Source organism: Macrobrachium rosenbergii, chromosome 55 (assembly GCF_040412425.1).
Source record: "Macrobrachium rosenbergii isolate ZJJX-2024 chromosome 55, ASM4041242v1, whole genome shotgun sequence".
Lineage (NCBI taxonomy): Eukaryota > Metazoa > Arthropoda > Malacostraca > Decapoda > Palaemonidae > Macrobrachium > Macrobrachium rosenbergii.
Window position 1 is genome coordinate 69202663 of NC_089795.1, and position 12858 is coordinate 69215520.

The 12858-nt window shown below is 35.8% G+C and overlaps 1 protein-coding gene across 2 annotated transcripts in view; it reads right to left on the bottom strand.

Moving 5' to 3' along the window:
* for (cGMP-dependent protein kinase for) overlaps nt 1-12858 on the bottom strand; it is a 704904-nt gene that overhangs the window by 460523 nt on the left and 231523 nt on the right. The gene's annotated exons all lie outside the window — the stretch shown is intronic.

Genomic DNA, 12858 nt, shown 5'->3' on the forward strand with positions numbered 1-12858 from the left:
TAAAAGCTAATCACACTTCAACTGCCAAAAACGAATGAACACCTCATACAAGGATTTCTTCCTGACCGTGATACAGTCCATCCCCGGAATGATCGAGGCGGGTTACCGGCAAAGGAGAGCCTAATTATCAAATTGGCATGACGGTCGATCTCCCCAGGAATCTAATCAAATGGCATATCTCCCACTCCAAAACCATGCTCCCACTGATTTCCAACAAAGAGATAATGACCATTCGGGTTTATCCACTCCTAGTATGGGCATCCCAAAGTGCACACAAACACGGTGTCATTCACCAGTTCTTAATACCTGTAATAAACTATGTACAATATATTTCTTCTATTAAATACAGCATTAACCTTACAAAGAAGTTGATTACCAACACTGATTATTATAGACCACAATATTCATTACAACATCACTCGGATGCAACAGGGATAAGAGGCTGGTAAGTAAGGAGAAAAAGATGAATTTATGGGGCAATGAATTTCACCCTCAAATCTCTATACTAACAAATACCCTAAATTAATTCCTAGTAAATATGCAGATAAACTGAATGGCGATCGTGTGCTTTACCTTATTTCTTATTTTATCCGCTGTTACCATCCCAAATTAAAAACTTGTTCTTTCAAAATTTATTACAGCAAATCATGATTATTTCCGTAACAAAAACCACAGCAAATAGTAATCATCAATTATTTATACCTTTATTTCAGAAAAAAAAAAAGGTTTTGAGTTTTAGAATGGATTAATTCACTTTCCGAAAAATAAAGAATGCAATTTGTAAGAACTGACAGCAAATGTAAATTACCATTCTGAACACCATATTAGAACTCCTCCGTATCTCAGGAAATTTCCACTAAAATTCATATCAATTCCATTTTTAAATGAATACTTGATGTTTCCAGTGTTATTCAAAAGCCAAGAGTGCACACACCCTCGTGGCTTACGCTCCATTTGATAGCCTTTTCATCTCTTTCAATATTCATAATATGCATCCAATCTTAATGTACTGCAGGGAACACTTACATTAATTATTCTTCTCCACGGGTGTCTAACTACATTAGAACTGCATTTTCCTGATCATTACGACCTTAACACTTAACAAGCTTCTGGCAGCCAGAAGAAAAGAAATGGAGTAAGTGTGAAGCGCATTAACCGATTACAAAGCCCGATGACCGGTAAATGAGACGGTGCTGTTTATGGCAGATGATTACCTGCCTTTCAGTTCTTGAATTGACGAGGAGCTGCACAAGATCAGAGCCCCTCTTTTGCTTACGTGTCTCATTCACTTGAAATAAATCTATAAAGAAAGGTTTGCCTCGATACATATCTCTTCAAGAAATAGCAATTCCCGTAAGAGGAAGGGCAGATCGCCTTCGCAGAAAAACAATACACTAGCTACTGCAATACTCGATCCCTAAATACTTAATTAAAGATTGACTAATTGTTTAGATATCTTCAATGTGTCGGCTGTTCATCAGCGATGCGTCGATCGCCCTCAGCACAATGCAAAATTCAGCTCACACATTCTCCTGTTTTCTATATACTATATACTAATTTTCTATTCTAATGGTCAGAACTAAAAATAACAAGAATTAGTTCACTCTGTATAATGTCAGAGAAAACCACCATTAACGCTGTGAAAGGTTAAATTTAATGTTTTTGTGAGGCATGGAAGAGATTTGAGGCCTCTATAGGGAAAACCTCCACACGCCACAAATCAAAAAGCACCAGAAAACGCGTTTAATTTTTTTTTTTTCAACGTAGAAACTTTAATTTTTAAATTAGAGACAACTTTTTTGTAATTTAAGCTTTCTTTCATGAGATGTTTACAGTTCACCAGGTACTCTGGAAAACATCTATTGTCCTTTACTTGGAGAATACTAATTAAATTTCTTGGTAATCCAAGAACGCAATTTTTTTTTTAGGTCAGTAGTGTATTTGTACAATATACACTCACATTTAAAGATGACAGCTCTTTTCTCATAGTGAAATGATTCAGAAAAACACATTTTCTACCGTCCAGTCATCCTCTACTCTGTCCCTGGCTCCTTTTTTATTCCTTACATAATAATATTGACTAACCATCGACTCGTAGTACATACTTTTGTCTGCGATCCAGTTGTACAGCAAATCAGTGACTATCCCTTCAACATACTGTAACAACTGATTCGCTTTCATCAATGAACTTTCTAACTGCTCTTAACATTGTCTGATGCAAGTCTGAGAAATTGTGGTTTCTTTTACAAGACAGGTGTTATCATTACCCTCAACAACCAGCCTCTTATCTCGGCTTGGGATCGGAATGATTAAATAAAATTTAAAAAGAATGAAGCCAACGAGAGAAACGAGAACGTAATCATATACATGTTCTTTAAACTGCTGACGCGAGAATGAAGCCGTTGAGAAAAAAATAATAGTTACATAGTCGCTAGATAAGTGCAAGCAGAGCTCGCAGTAAGGTACAGTACAGCAACATTCAAATTTACATTACAAAATGTACCACCTTTCTTTAATACAAAGCAATTCTGACCCAGCCAAACTTGAAAACTATGCCAAAAATTATCAGGAAACAAGAGAAAAGTGCGTTCTTGGATTACCAAAAAATTTACTTCTTAATATTCTCCATGCTAAAGACAACATTTGTTTATCCAGGTGTTTCTGGAGAACAGTAAACATCTCATGAAAGAAAGTTTGAATTAAAAAACTCTTCCATACTTCATACAAATATAAAATTTTAACCGTCCAACAGCGATTCTGGTGGTTTTATCCGACAGATCCAGTGAACTAATTCTTGTTTTGTTATTTGTATGTATATAATTATATACATACATACATATATATATTATAAATATATATGTATGTATATTTATATATATATATATATGTATATATATAAATATATATATATATGTATATATACTATATATATATATATATATATATATATATATATATATATATATATATATATATATATATATATATATATATATATATATAACAGCATACTGCTGAATTTCATTCTGCAGAGCGACGTGATAAACAGCCTGTCCCTGTCAGCCACTGAAAGTGATCTTAAACCCTTCACTTATCTCCAATTCATTCGACTCACGGATCTTAAAACTTCTCGTCGGTCAAGAGCCAAGGCCCAAAAGAGGTGTGCTTGCTAATCCAAATAAAGGGAAGGTGTGACATAAATAGAGGATCCCCAAAGGCCAGGCGAACTATTCTTAGCACCGTGCCAGGTAACAGTATACGTCTGTCTGACGGTCGTTGCGATATAACTCGCACCTTCAGTCTGCATTTTGCCTTTCGTATATTATCCTCTGAAGCGAGCAGCTCAGCTGCGACGTGATCTAACCAAAGCTTAATTAAAAACATTGTCGTGGTCCCTGGCATGCTTAGCGAATCCATTACTTTCTATTATATTAATAACAATCATTATCTGCTGCTAATAACGTCCTGGTTTTGGATTTTATTGCATCTATTGAATTGAAATTTAAACTATCCGAAAGTTCTGCAATTCCATATTCCAGGTTTCAAGTTTTGAATAAACAGCAAAATACGAAACATGTACAAGAGGAAAATATAAGAACTAGCCATTTAACTGAAATTAAGGACGAAGCAAAAACGCAATAAAATTCTATGCCCTAAATTCACTGGCAAACATCGTCACTTTTCAAAATGATAATTTCATTAGCAACAGCTGTATCAAAGACTAAGGGTAATCCACTATAAGTTCTACTTGAATTTCAGAGGAAGGAAAGGTTAGATACAACAATGAAAGGGGCATCTTCATTAAGTTACAATGGTTAGTAACACATCTGTATAAACTTTACATGCGATCTACGCTAAGCTGTCTAAGAGGAGGATTGGCAACATCTAACCAAAGCAACACACTGAACAGATTAGCTGCGCATATAAACCAAGTGGTACTTAACAACACGCAAGCAAGCGCATGAAATCAAATCCTATATATAATAAATAAATAAATATATATATATATATATATATATATATATATATATATATATATATATATATATATATACATATATATACACACACACAATACGCTTATGTTAACATAAAATAACATACTTAAAGAACTCAAATAACTTACATAAAGACATACACGAAAAAATGGAATCAGACAAATTTAAAATCTTTATTCGCCCTTTAAATCACTGCGCAACAGGCGCTTATAGTAATCAAATGGCACTTCAATATGTTGATGTCTTTGAGTAAATACGAGTAACAGAAACACTAGGTAGGTCTTATTACCACGATTGGGGAAATTTTCCTTTACAAAATTTCATATATATATATATATATATATATATATAGAGAGAGAGAGAGAGAGAGAGAGAGAGAGAGAGAGAGAGAGAGAGAGAGAGAGAGAGAGAGAGTGGTGTTTTAGTAGGTAGACTCAAATGAAAATCATACAACCCAAGATTATGCAACCCAGTTTCAAAAAACTTGGATTTATGTTCATGCAGACAAGTTCCAATACTTTTCAAGGTAATAAGAGATTTAAAACTGACTATCGATAAAAATGAAATTCCCATGAACTATCAAATCTCTCCCCATTTGTGTTTTTGTCATCTAGATAGTGAAGAAACCCCTTTCCTAATATAAACACCAATCTTCTTATGAAAAGGCCTTAATTACCAACAAATACTTACATACTCTTTTATTCCTTTTCACTCTTGCCACGGAACCCTTACGATGTCTCAGCAAGGTGCAGCTAACCTCTCCTGTTTTACCATAAATGTTCCATCGAACAGTACTGCTCTTAGTGTGCGCGTAACTAACTGGATCGCCTTAGCAGGACCAAATATCGTTTTATTGTCCTTTAAACCAAGGGCCATCATACCGAGGCCTTTGTCTTCTTTTTCGTTTCTATTTCTCCCCAATTAGTCCTCTCTATACTTCATGCTTTTATCCTTAAGCAGATCTCATATTTGTTAATATGTGACATTAAATACATTGATTTCCAGCCTGTGGTAATGTTCCCAATTCTATTCTCATCTTAATAATTCTACTTGCACTTTGTTAATTACGTTATTATCATCCCAACATCCAAATAAAGGAAGCCACTAGCAACCCCCGACCTCAAAGAACCTTTCAAATAATCTCTATTCTGTTTTTCTATTACCTCAACAACTTTGTATTTACCTAAAGTTCGCTTATTTTCAACTAAAGTTTCATTCATTAACCTGTTGTTCACTTATATACCCCTAAAATTCTTCTTTTCATTACTCTTTTCCTCAGTTAAATTCGCCTTTCACTTCCTAAATCTAATTCCATCTTCACCAACTTCAAAAATCCATACCTGCAGAGAATGTTCTTCCACTCTACGTACATTACCTTTGAATGGGCCTATCTGTATCTCTTAATAAAAACGAATTTCCTTTACTTCGTTTCATAAATTAGGTAAGTCCTGTGAAACTGTAAAACATTTGTTTTAACAATGAGCTGTTTCCCCTGCCAGGGCTTTGATCCACAGAAAAACATGACATAGGTAACAGCCAAATATATACTTTACCAGACGAGACAAGGATTAGCCCTAGTGCAGAAAACCTACGAAACATTAGTCACCAAAACATGAACAAAGGGTTCAACAGCACTTGTCGAAAAACCAACACAGTCACATACAAACACAAACATATGTACACATACATATGTATATATACTATATATATATACATATATAACTGTATATATGTATATATATATATATATATATATATATATAATTTTTAGAATTCTTTTTGAGAGTGCCTAGAAGACTAAGGATGTCGATCGCCCACGGAAGATAAGGGCGTACCGAAAAACCGCCAAGAGAGGCTTCGGAGCATTTATCTTGTTTAATGCTAGCTTCCTTGTATGCCCCCTGCCCTATTATTGTATTCCTTTTAAACCCAAATATCCACAGGATATTGTTAGCAAAATCAGGAGTTTCATCTCTGAAAGGAAGCTGGAATTACTCTCCATATTATTCAAGCATAATGGATGCTTCAAGTTCACCAAGATAAAAAAAAATAATGACGATAAGCATAGGCACTTTCACTCCATAGAGAAATAAAAATTATAAATCATAATTATGAGAAAAAGATACAACACCGCTTAGAATCATGTGTTATCTGTTTTACATATTATAATTAGCTTGGCAAGATATTCACTCAACTGAAAAAAGGAAATAAACATGAACTACGATTTCTGGTTACTAATCTAAAGAAGGAACAGTGTGCATGCGTGTCGATACACACACACACACACACACACACACACACACACACACACACACACACACACACACACATACACACACACATATATATATATATATATATATATATATATATATATATTATATATTTATATATATATATATATATATATTTATATATATATATATATATATATATATATGCATGTGTCGATACACACACATGTATATATATATGTATATATATATGTGCGGAGTGTCTGTGAAATAAGATATGAAGGGGTGAAAAATACGGAGACATACAGTAATGGTGAAAAGTTGGTGGCATCGGTGACAGAATGGATCTGTGTTTAAAGATGGTTTGTTCCTGTAGGTGGACCAGGATTATTCCAAAAGGCCATGGGACTGAGGATAGGAGGACCTCCAAAGTGCAGGATATGTGGAAGGAAAGTGGTACGGGGAAAAACTAGGGTCTTAATATCTACGAAGCGCGGGTCCATAAAATAGAGGTGAATATCACGAAGTGTGAAACTGGTTCGATGCACAGCTGATCAGGTATCAGGTAAACCAATGTTGTAGAAGTTTTTTGCATGATGGATTCTTCTGCGACCGGCAGATATAAAATAAGAGTGAGGCACTAACCGTTGAGTTTTTTTTTTTTTTTTCAGAGCCAATTCATGTTCACGGAACCGGCTTAGAGTTGATATGCGTATGTAAATGTAAAATGTATGTATGAATGTATGTATATATACATATATTTATATATGCATGTATATATATACAGTATATAAATATATATATATATATATATATATATATATATATATATATATATATATATATATATATATAATATATATATATATATATATATATATATATATATATATTCAACACGTTACTGTGATATTAAACACGTTACTGTGACATTTCATATACACAAACATTAATCTACAAATTTCATTTAATATCCAATTCCCTCTACCTTGGAAATAATACCGAAGGGGAAGGGGAATTATAATTGATAAGTGATAGTCACCTGATGGACTCGATCCCTTCGGTATTATTTCCGAGGTAGAGAGAATTGAATATTTTGCGAATTTTGTAGCTTAATGTTTGTACACACACACACACATATATATGCATCTTACACCATCCTTATTTAGCTTAAAAGTTTTTTTTTATAAAAGCAGACTCTTTCAATATTCATTTCTAAACCACAACGCCAAGCTCGTGGCAACAGCCTTAGCATCACATAAATATATATAATGTATGCACATTCTTGAGCAACCGCATGCTAATGAAAACCCGAAAGTTATTCCCACATATTTATAGGAGGAATAAAATCCCTGTTTACCAACGTCGAATAAATTAATGCATAAACGTTTAACTAACTTCTCTTGTTCACTCGACATGAAATTTGATTCTTATTATCAACGTACAGATCTCAGAAGTCAGTAAATATATTCTCGGAGGTGCGGTTACTTTTATCATTGCTGTTAATAGTAATATATTTGTTTATATAAACATTATTGTTACTTTTTTCAAAACATTATTGTTACTTTTTTCATTCTTAATAATCGTAGTTTTGAAACAAGTTAAAAGGCATGAACTTGCCTGGCAGGATTCCGCAGAGCAGAACTTCCATACATACATAATAGACAAAACGATGCAATGAAGAAAGAGTAAACTACAGTGCATATGTTGAAAAACAATAAAATACATAATTAGCTGCTGCAATACATAATCCAATAATGAGTCTGACAAGTATGCCAGCATTCAATCAAAAAAACAGAAAACGAAGATTGTGGGGGATTATTCTATTTCCTTCACAGCCCAAGAATTGCGAAAACTTTATGTATGGTCACCACTCTAATCCAAGGCAACTGATGCCGGAGCCTGATATAACCCAGTTGCAAAAAAAAAAAAAAAAAACACACACACACACAAAGATACACAAGTCCACTTATAAAGGACGAAATGTTGAAGTTAACTAATATTTGAAAAATAGTGAAACCCAGCAGGGGTATGAAAGTGAATCAGGCCTATTGGAATTTTATGCTACATCATGGAAGATGAAGAAAAAAAAAAAAAGGTTAGCAAAACTCATCTACAACTACGACGAGTTGCAAAACTAGTGAAAAAGAGGTAAAAATAGCGTACCTAGGAGCGAACAACGAGCTATCGTATCATTATCCGGAATAAATAAGAGAGTGAGAAAGAAACGAAAAATAGCCTATGCAATATCACACCCAACTTTTATCTCCGATCCTCCCATTCGGCGTATGCAATTCACCACATCTGCACAGCCATCTATAACCCCGAAATGCACCATCACTCATCCCATAGAAAACCCATAAATAATCTCCCTTTCAATCGAACCACCCTATAATATCACTCAGGTCCCACCGAGGGCCATCGGAGCATCGCCTTCACTTCCATTAAACGCCAATCACCATCACCACGGCCTCCGCGCGGCACTGCAATTAGTCCCTTGCTGGCAACCCTTAACCACTATCCCCTCGCAAACCATCGTGACTCATACATTACTTTCGTGAGCCACATCTTAACGCAATCACATGGTAATTTATGGTCCACCCGGAGCCGTTCCTTAGCTTTCACGATGGAACATGGATATTACAATGGAAAGAAATCTGCACCAACATCTTCAACGGCCTTTTTTGTACGTCATGGGATAAAGTTTCAATATCATCGCCCCGTCACTCCTTTCTCCAGGCTCATTATTATCTGACTTAGTTTGGTTCACAATCGTTAACAAGACACTAAAAATCCCCTTCATTACTTCTAGTTAAGTAACTGTTATCAATAGCAAAGTCGATAACACTAAAGAAATTACAATATCTTTGTACGTTGGGTATGGAATTAAGCTTAAATGTAAAGCTGCGGTCGACGTGAATTATCGACACATGTAAAAGAATGAATGAGGCTGAGCGAACATCACAGACCAAATTAAATTACTGTATTATATATTTAATATATTTAAACCTCTACTTACTGCAATATTACAGAATTCACCAAAATTCATGAATTATGGCCAGTTTTTTTGCGAAATACATGGATTCGGAAAGCACTGCTAAACCCTAACCACCTTCTCCCTAAGAACAGAACTGAACTGAATTATGAAACTCAGAAATGTCAAGCCAAGCACTGGGGTACTTTCAGACATTTAAAACCTTAATGTTTATATATGAATGAGAGACTTCCTTTGTTCCAGGTTTGACTGAAGTCTATTCAGTCTTTAAAGAAGCTATGATAGACAAGCTTTCTTCATGTATATTTATAAATGAAGATCATATGCACGAGGATCTACCAGACACACACGGGCGGACAAATAAATGGCTGCTCTACCCTCCCTCCCCTCTTTGTACACCTGTGTACCAGTTTTGATTTAAATCCCTTATACTGTGCAGGAAGAGTTACTATAACATGGTATGATACACACGATGTCTGAAAGACAAACAGACGAACTCCTTCATACACATTTATGCATAGAGATCTAACCTTGTACCTAGTTTGATTAAAATCCCTTCAACTATGAAGACGGAGTGATGACGAGGTAAGCATGACAGGAACACTGACGCACACATATATATGTATCATCTACATTCATTCACATCTATTCATTTGAGTCTACCTTTGTACCAAGTGTGACTGAAATCCCTTCAACCGTGTAGAAGTTGTGATATCAGGTGAGCATAACATAGGCACTAACAGAACAGACTCCCTTATGACTATTATGGTAAACATTTATACCAAATTTGAATGAAATGCTTTCAACCAAGTAAAAGTAGTTGCAATGACCAAGTGAGTGTGGCAGACACACTACAAATAAAGTGAGCAAGGACTCGATGAATAAGAAAAAAAGTTCCAGTTGAATAAAAATCATCCACCATCTCTTGTCTTGTTAATAAATCAAGCACACTTCGGAGGAGCAGCAATAACTTTTAAAGTTTCTGCGGACCGCTCATCCGGATAACCGGCGAGGACCGAATAAGAAAATACTGAAAAAGAGAGCTACACCGTATCACCAAAACAAACGCTTAAATTTCCAAAAATATTCAGACGCCGAAAGTGATAAGCCGGTCGAGATTTATACATCAAGATCGTTATCCTCTTCCTGCTGTGGTAAGTCAAGGGCCAACGGTTGTGTGTGGGTGGGTGGTCTGGTGGAAGGGGTGGACAGGGGATCTTGAGAGGAGGGGGGGAAGTCATTAACGGTCCCTTTGCTTGCACCGTGCATAAAAAAAAAAGCAAGGGCGCCATTGAACCATCTAAGGGGCCCTTCAGGAATCGATTCCTTTGAAGTCAAAGAAAGGCGCAGAAGAAAAGCCGACGTCTCACACGTCGCTGTAACTTTCCGGAGGAGCCTATTATGATCGAAGGGCGCACTCGACTACTAATAAAGCCCCCGCACAAAATCTTTCAAGTACGAGCCACGAAGTTAATTGGTCATAAACAAGCCGTAAATATCAGTTAGCGTGCGCAAGTGATCCAAATTCTGAAATAGGTCCTGCGCCAGGATCCAAAGCGCATTATTGTTGTTGTTGTTGCTGCTGCTGTTATCTCGAGACCTTTCTTGCCCGGCGCTTTCACGATACTTGAATGCCTGATGTTGCACAATATTATCGCCTCTCGACAAGGGGTGGAGTTCCTTTCTGCGCGTTTTCAAGCAGCGATTGTTCACGCGAAAGCTCAACGAAAGATGCTTTAAAAATTAAGCGCTTCGGTTAAGTTTCATACGTTAACAAGATATGCCATCTGTTGTTGACTCCAAGGCAAAGCTAAATGCAATTAATGGACGATGGAATAAAAAAAAAAGGCGTAACTAGATGGCTTATCATTATGGCTAAGAATTTCTCTCCGTTCCTGCTCAGACTTCCAATACTAGTTACAAAGTATTTACTGGAGAAGGCAATTATAATAAACCGAAAACATACATTATTTTTACTCGTATAGTTAGCGGATGATATACAGAAAATGTTTGTGATTGACAGAAGATTAATTTATTGGAATAGGAATGAATATGGTCCAAGGATACAACTAGCAGGAAAGGAAGCAAAATGTAATTAAAACGAAATACTATATCGATATCAAAATACCCATTCCCTGTTTCCGAGAATATTGACTGATATCAAGTATGTCGTAAGAAAATAATCAACAAACGCTTTAAATATAATAAGGTTTACAAAGAAATCACGGCGCATGACAACTTCATTTCCTTGGCTTTTGAGGATTAAAACGAATCGCCACAGAAATACAACACATTATTTCTCAATGTAATGGACTGTCTCTGTGCCCTTGTATGAAGATCCATTTCTCCATCCTTGGAAAAACATTCTGAATCAGCTAGCAAAAACAAACTCTGCTGCAAAATTATCTAAGATAAGTTTCTTGAGCTCTACATAATCACAAAATAAGTGCAGAAGGACACACAGGAAACAAGGGTTGAAAACTTATAAACATATATATATGCTTTCATATACGGAATGTATAAAAAGAATATAGGCATAAAAAGATTATCCATCGCAAAGATAAAACTGAAGTAGGGGGTTGTAGCGCAATTTGGTGCACAGGGCCATTGCATGCATGATAAAATCAGCTTAAAAACAAAGTTTTTTTAAGGCATGTTCTTAGGTGCCTTAACGGTCTTTAATTTGGAGCGCAGCCAACTGTGTAATGATATGACACTTCAGTGATTGGCTGCAATCAATATGGTGGCGCATGGGTAGCGCCATGGCAGGTGCTGCCATCTTAGGTCAGGCTTGGAGGGTATCATCAAATTCCCTCTACTCCTACCCATCAGGTTTTGTCAGCTTAAAGACTTTATTTATTTACTGATTTATTAACGTTTGCGTGAAAATGATTTGGTAAGAAGATAAAAAAAAAGTAAAAAAGACCGCATCTAATACATTAACATATTCATCATACAATCATTATAAATCATGCGATATTTTTTATGTTTCAAACTGTCTGAAATAAAGTCACTTCTAGGAATTTTAGATGAAAGATTACATATTACCTACACTATTAAGCTGCCATGTAACACTCAGATTACTTTATTCCCATGGCTCCAAAGAGGGTGAGATAGTTAAGAGGGGTGAGGATTACCGTCTCGAAGCCCTCCAGTTTTGGCGGTTTTGACGGAGAAATGAATAATCAAATCTACTGATTTTTCTCATTCTCTCATTCCCTCCCCTCGTAAATGCGACCCGCAACACTCGACTAATAGCTAGGCATCTAATTCTTCGCTTAGGTCAACAGATGCATACAGGATTTTAATCAACGGGTCCATTCGTCCTCCCCTAGTCCTATTCGAGAGTCCATCCTCCCCTAGTCCTATTCGAGAGTCCAACGCTGCTCTCTAAATTTCTCAGCTGAACGCAATAACCATTTTATATTGAGGCCAGAGAGAGAGAGAGAGAGAGAGAGAGAGAGAGAGAGAGAGAGAGAGAGAGAGAGAGAGAGAATAACGTCAGCACCAGAACAAGAATTCAGTATATTGGAAGCTCGTCTGTATGCGAAAAAGGAGGATGCGTTTTAAGAATGAAACATATTTTTGTTTCTAGTGATTTTTCAAAATGTTTTGAATTTCTTGTTGAAAA